Consider the following 6,000-nt stretch of genomic DNA (forward strand, 5'->3'; position numbering starts at 1 on the left):
CGTACCCAGTATAACGCCTGGATCCTGCACTGCTTCATCAACAGAGACATTGTTCAGACGACCATGCCCAATAACCGGAGATTTTCCACCCTTCTTCTGCATAGGAACTCCACGTCCCACAGCTTGACCTTGTGCGGTTGGAATACCATAGTTTGGGCACTCTCTAGAGAAATGGCCAGGCTGACCACAAGTGTAGCAACTCAGCACTGGACGAGGACCTGTCGAGTTTGTCGGTCCACCGGAGTACTTCTGCACTGCCGGAGTCTGAGATGGACGAGGGGCATTACCTCCTGGCCTTGCCTGGTAAGGATTACGTGGAACAACATTGTAAGGAATCCAGACACGTCGACGTTGAGTGCCTGAACCAGAGGGTTGTGCAGCATCACGAGGACGCTTGCGAGTCTCTTCATATTCCACTTTTCCCCTTTCAGCCTTCATGGCTTTATTCACCAGGTCTTGCAGAGTTTGGAAGTCAATGAGATGAAGATCCCGATGAATCTCAGGGTCTAGTCCCTTGCGGAACAAGGCCTGTTTCTTGGCATCCGTAGATGTCTCTTCAGGAGCATAGCAAGAAAGGAAATTGAACTTGCCCTGATAGTCACAAACAGAACCATTTCCCTGCTGCAGCTTTAGGAATTCTTCTCTTTTGAGGTCCATTAAACCTTCCGGAATATGATACCCTCGGAAAGCGGTTTTGAACTCCTGCCATGTCACAGCATGTTCACCAGGTTGCATCACCAGAAAATTCTCCCACCAAGCACCAGCAGCACCTTCAAGGTGATATGCGGCAAAAGTCACCCAGTCAGCTTGGGCAACATGAGCTGCTTCCAGCTTACGCTCAATAGTACGGAGCCAGTAATCAGCATCAAGCGGCTCAGGAGAATGACGGAACACTGGAGGAGTGAGGCGAATGAAATCCCTGATAGTCACTCACTCATTTTGGCGTTGAGCCGTATTGCGCTCAATCCTTTCCAGGAGCCTCATGTTATCAGCGCGGTTTGCCTCATACATGGCCATGAGCTGAACCATGGAGGGCGGTGGTGGAAGGTCAACATTCTCTTCTTCCGGACCATTGCCACGACCACGACCACGTCCACGACCACGACCACGAGTACCGCCAGACATCCTGGAGGATAACAAAATGGATTCAGTGATAGGATTCAAGAAACATGATGGAATTGATGAAAGGTATGGATAACAAGACATGTGGTATAAAGCATATCATCTTATCAAGCATGGCAGTAGAGTAAGACGTACACACTAACCAGCTGATTTGCAACCCATAACCATGGAATGCAAAGATGATTCGCAACCATCAAATCATGCTCCATACATTACTTTCAAAGGGGTAATGAAAAGATAATCGCTTCAGATCAACTAAGTCAACAATGGAAACTTGAGAACAGAAGCAACCGGACACGGAGTACTAGAGAAAACTACCCAACCCCGTTTAGATCTTAATGTTTGAACGAAACAGGTAAGAAATAAAACCGGTTGCAAACAAAACAAGATAAGGTAACTCCTAGTTAGAACGACTTGAGGTAAGGAGTAAAAAGGATTCTACTCGAATTTTCACAGTTACTTTTAACTTTCGAATAGTTTTTGCAAACACTAGACTCAACTTCGACCAAGTCTAAGGGTTTCCTACAGACAGTCCTGCTCTGATACCAAAACTGTAGGACCCCCGGGATCAGAATTATACAGAGATGTTATGTGTATTAGTCATGCGATATGAGGTTTACTAGGGTTACCACTCCCAGGCCGAATCACATCGGCAGGCAGTCCCAACAGGAACTACACCACCCCATACCGCCAGGCTGGGTCTGAGGGCTACTGGGGTACCAATCCCAGGCCGAATATCGGCAGGCGCCAAACATACAGTTGGCACAGCGACACCTCAACCGCCCTGCTAATCATAACCAAAACTGCATAACAATGAGCTCGAGTGCCTTAAACCCCTCTCGTGCACTTTATATCCATACACGCATCATGCACGAGATGGGTAACCACAACCGGTAACACAACATAGACTCTACGACTCAAAGAGAATAATTATACAACTCTTTGCAGAGTAAAGATCCAAGTATTACAAGCAGTGATCTCACGACCCATTATTACATCAAACAGCGGAAGCAAATTATGCTATTATACATAGCAAGTTTAACAAATGGCCTAAGAGGCCTTGAACAAACGACGTAGGGGTCACCCATTCCGCAGCCCCAAGCTGCTACCTGGGAACCTTGAACTAGTAGTCGAAGTCAACGTCGGCATAGAAACCGTCATCGTTACCTGGGGCAACGTTCTCTGCAGCAGAAAGACGACAGCCTGAGTACAGGGACTCAACAAGACTTAGTACAACCTGTTAGCAAAGCTGGTATGCGAGGCTTTATGTGGAGCTTCTTTTGCATAAAGCCAGTTTTCCTTTGTAATAGAGAGAGAGTAGAATATCGACTACTCAGATCATTTTAAAGGGGATAAGAGAGCGATATCAACATCTCTACTGATCAAATATATTGTATCCACCGAAAACATCATCCTCTGCAACCACTCAGTTTGGATCACCTCCTCCCTACCCTGGAAGAGGCATCCCTCTCCTCACTTAGTTGACAATTTTACGATTGGTTCAAGTTCTCTATGATCAAGCATCTGTCACCAAGTCGTCCATAACCGTGGACACGGCTTTTCGAAAAGATTTAACCCTGCAGGGGTGTACAAGTTGTATCCACACGTGACGACCGTTTCCATTGATGCCCTTGCAGGGGACACCAATGAAAGCGACCGACTACAACCTTTACCTTACGTCGACCTATTCCATGAGCCACGCCAAAAGGTTTTAACCCGCCATCGTAAGTCGGCCGTCTCCGACGCGGAACCGTTCGTTGTGTGCGGAGGTTGGTTTCCTAGGGACTTTAACCCCAGGGGACTCTAACCACAGGGGACTCTAACCCCCAGCCAACCCCGGCCACGTCCCTGTATGTATGCACCACTTTGCAAACCGTTTTTCCATCCTCATGTGTATGGCAAATGGAACGCTCAAACTATGTAGCTCATGGATAGATCTAAGCAAGTTAGTTGGTCGATGGGAGTCCCACACCTCCACGTGTGGCTGTACGCTCAGTCTTGGATCAAGTGACAAGAACTCGGGTCCTAGTGTGGCAGAACGAAACAACCCACCACATCCCAATGTGGCCTCTCGTCCACTCCTTTTTAAGCATATTATACCACTCGTACCATAACACTTTTCACTTCAACCTGTCATACTAGATTCATGTGAAGCTCCAATCCGAAGACTGGAGTGAAAGCGTATAAACTGAGCATGGCTAAGCACAACAGATATAAAGGCTCTAGCGATGCATATTAGCTTAGCCTAGGTATGCTAGGAGCGTGGGGTAGGAGTGTTGTGGCTTCAAGGTAATAACATGCATCAGATAGGTATAACTCTACCTAGCGATAAAATGCAGTGGAATCGGATGCAATATGTAAGAACCAGAATGAAAACATTTGTAAAACAAGTATGAACCAGGCTAGGGCTTGCCTTGACTGTCGACGGAGTTGTACTGCTCGGTGGCGTTATCGACCTCGATCTCGGACTCGTGCTCTATCGAGAAGAAGCAACACCGGAAAAGTAGAAACAACATTCAAGCATGGCATTGATGCAAGCAATCATCATGGATGACAATTTAAGTTGCAAGAAGTAAACCTATGAACTACCGGGCGATTTAATCGGGACTGGAATGCTCAAAGGATGCATTCCGGTAAATCCCGGATGTTACTAAAAAGGGGTTCTTTGTTGTTCTAACAAACTTGTGAACTGAAGTTGTTCAAATAGACATGATTTTGCTACCATAATGTAGATCTTATTTTTCTGATCATTTTGGTATATTATACATATTTTTATGATTTAAGATGAATTAGTTATGATTTTTACAAGTTCACTTATTTGTTGAAAGCAGAAAACTGTAGAGTACGAAATTGCTCTGCTAAACTCTGTGAGAAGATCTCACGTATTGGGTTAGGCACCACTTAGTTTGAAACTTCAGTAGAGTAGCTCTTAAACTGAAACCAGAGGTGCAACAACTAGTTTAAACACCATGCTAAGGTTGATAGTTTCCTGGGAACGAACATAGGCATTGAAACAAAGCTAACACTAAGCACTACCAGGTTTCTGGCTGTGGCTGAACTTCAAAGAATTACATGGCTCAGTTTGGCAAGATGCCACAGCAAGAAACGGGAATTTTGGGCAACTGACTACTGTGCAAGTAGTGGATGTATTCAAAGGAATAGTCAGATTGTTTCTTTGCTACCAGGAGCTGAGATTTAGCGTAACCCAGTTCAGTAACATGCATATATACAAGAATTAATCTTGTACAGCATATCAGGTAGAAGCTAACTCCAGCCATATAAAGAATAATTTTACCTAACAAAAACTGAAGCTGTAGAAAACGATGATCCCTTGTTCTCTCTCTTGCTGAAAGTTACAGGAACAATTATAGTTCTCTCTCTTATTTCTCACTGAAGCTTTACTACTTCTGTGATAAATAAATTCAGAGAACAAAATGGAAAGTAGCTAAATCTGAGAAGAATGGGTGCTACAGGAAAACTCATCTAAGAACATGCCCTCACACGTGTTACAAGATCTGAAGGTTTTCTCCTCTCACCTTAACAACTATTTTCACTTCCAGGCATCAATTCATCACACAAGGAATACAAGGAACGGATCTTAGACAGAAAAACCTAAGATTGGTGGCCTCTCATAGGGGTTGTACCTGTACTCAAAGTGGCATATGAACAGATCGGAGATGGACTGGTTCTCTTCTTCTTATCTCCTTCCTTGCCTCCCCTGCTGCCTCCTTGCTCTGTTTCTCCTCTGCTCCAGCGTGTCCAGCTTCCAGGCGCTGCTCCCCTAGGTGGTCTCCATGGCTAGGAAGATTGGTTCTTGGAGATCTTGTGGTTCTGGTCGGTTGTGTGGTGTGATAGAGAAATTGGGGATGACGATGGTGGGTGGTCTGCTAGGTTGAGGTAAAGAAACACTAGTTGCCCACTTCTCTTGAAGACAAGTACGGTGCTCTCTCTCTACATTTTATATGGGTCGCACTACAGCTAGTAAGTAACACTAGATATTTATTCCTTCCTCGCTCATGTGTAAACTAGATTAGTTATACTACAGTTTGTCTTCTTGATTTAACCAATACAATTTTATCTATGTATCTCTTTTCCAAATATAATTTTGGCAAAAGAGGCAAGTAACTAAATGGTATAAGTAAAATTAATATCTTTAGGGTTTCGTTATTTTATTTTACCGCGAAAAATTCTTAGTGAAAATTTACATGATGCAAAAGAGTGCAAAGTCACTTTATTACAAACTGGGATGTTACAGTTTTGGTATAATGTAGATGATTCGCTACTGGAATAGTTAGACATAACTAGTGTTGTTTATTAGTGGTGTCCCTATGATTTTATGTGATGGATGATATCTGCTTATCATATTAGGGTTTAATGTATCCTTACATATCTCAAAAGCATGATCATGTATTAGAAATGATCACTTATTTTTAATGGCTTCTACTTCAAGTTCTTAGGGTTTATGATCCTTAATAAGGTGTGATGATCAAGGGTTTTGGCTTAACAAAGGTTTGACTAAGAAGATTTCACTCTCATCCCCAAGATTAAGTGCTTGCTCCAATAAGTTGTGTGCAACACTTTAGCTTTAGTCTCTTATATAGACAAGATTATTCTAGGGTGTATGAGGTACTCATAAGATCTCGTTAGGTCTCTAGACTAAGGATCCACTTGGCTAGCTTAGTTGGATTAGTCTCTTCCATACCTCATCAATTCATGGATATGGTCTTATTCCACTTGATACTTGGTTATATCACCACTCCAAGGTGAGTTAGATTATATCCTAATGTATTATTTCAAGATTTATCCTTGATTCTTTAATAGGTATAGCTAAGGTTGGTATCAATGGTTTCTCTCACTTGGAAATGACTTGAATAATAC

At 43.3% G+C, this 6,000-nt stretch overlaps 1 long non-coding RNA gene across 1 annotated transcript; it reads right to left on the minus strand.

Annotated features, from left to right (window-relative positions):
* Positions 1–2,033: 2,033 nt before the first annotated feature.
* Positions 2,034–5,062, minus strand: LOC139837732 (uncharacterized). The gene is made up of 3 exons (XR_011754392.1): positions 4,767–5,062; positions 3,536–3,598; positions 2,034–2,304 (listed from the first exon to the last, which is right to left on the minus strand). It is a non-coding gene; the product is annotated as an uncharacterized lncRNA (long non-coding RNA).
* Between the last annotated feature and the right edge of the window lie 938 nt (positions 5,063–6,000).

The sequence above is a fragment of the Lolium perenne genome, chromosome 3 (genome assembly GCF_019359855.2).
Source record: "Lolium perenne isolate Kyuss_39 chromosome 3, Kyuss_2.0, whole genome shotgun sequence".
In the NCBI taxonomy this organism is placed as follows: domain Eukaryota; kingdom Viridiplantae; phylum Streptophyta; class Magnoliopsida; order Poales; family Poaceae; genus Lolium; species Lolium perenne.